Source organism: Octodon degus, unplaced genomic scaffold (genome assembly GCF_000260255.1).
Source record: "Octodon degus isolate 3935 unplaced genomic scaffold, OctDeg1.0 scaffold00863, whole genome shotgun sequence".
NCBI lineage: Eukaryota > Metazoa > Chordata > Mammalia > Rodentia > Octodontidae > Octodon > Octodon degus.
Genome location: NW_004525439.1, coordinates 12501 through 12961, shown reverse-complemented (window position 1 = coordinate 12961; position 461 = coordinate 12501).

Genomic DNA, 461 nt, shown 5'->3' with positions numbered 1-461 from the left:
AAAACAAATTGATTTCTTTCCTGGGTTGTTGTTGACCATTTGGTTCTCTCTCTGAACTGTTATTTTCATGTTTCCAATGGACCCGCTTCAACCCTGTGTTTGCACCCCTAGATAAACACTGAGTCTACAGTTTGGGCTTCCAGAGTGATATTGGTATTGTTTTTCCCTTTCCTGTCCCTAACAATAGTCTATCTTGAAACTCAGAAGGGTGTAGATCTATCGAAGTTGCTCTACTCTGTTGTGGTTATTGCCGCGGTATCAAAATATATTAGTCTTGGGCTTCCACAGTGTGTGAGAGTCCAAAATGAGTGCTGGGACTTTTGTTATGGCCAGAATGATGCAGAGCAAACAGCATCCTGAGATGCAGGATGTGGAGCTTTGATAAGTTCCAAGGTGAATATGGGATACTGTTGTTTGTTTTTGGTTGGTTGTCCTTCTGAATCATTTGCCCTGTGTCTTTC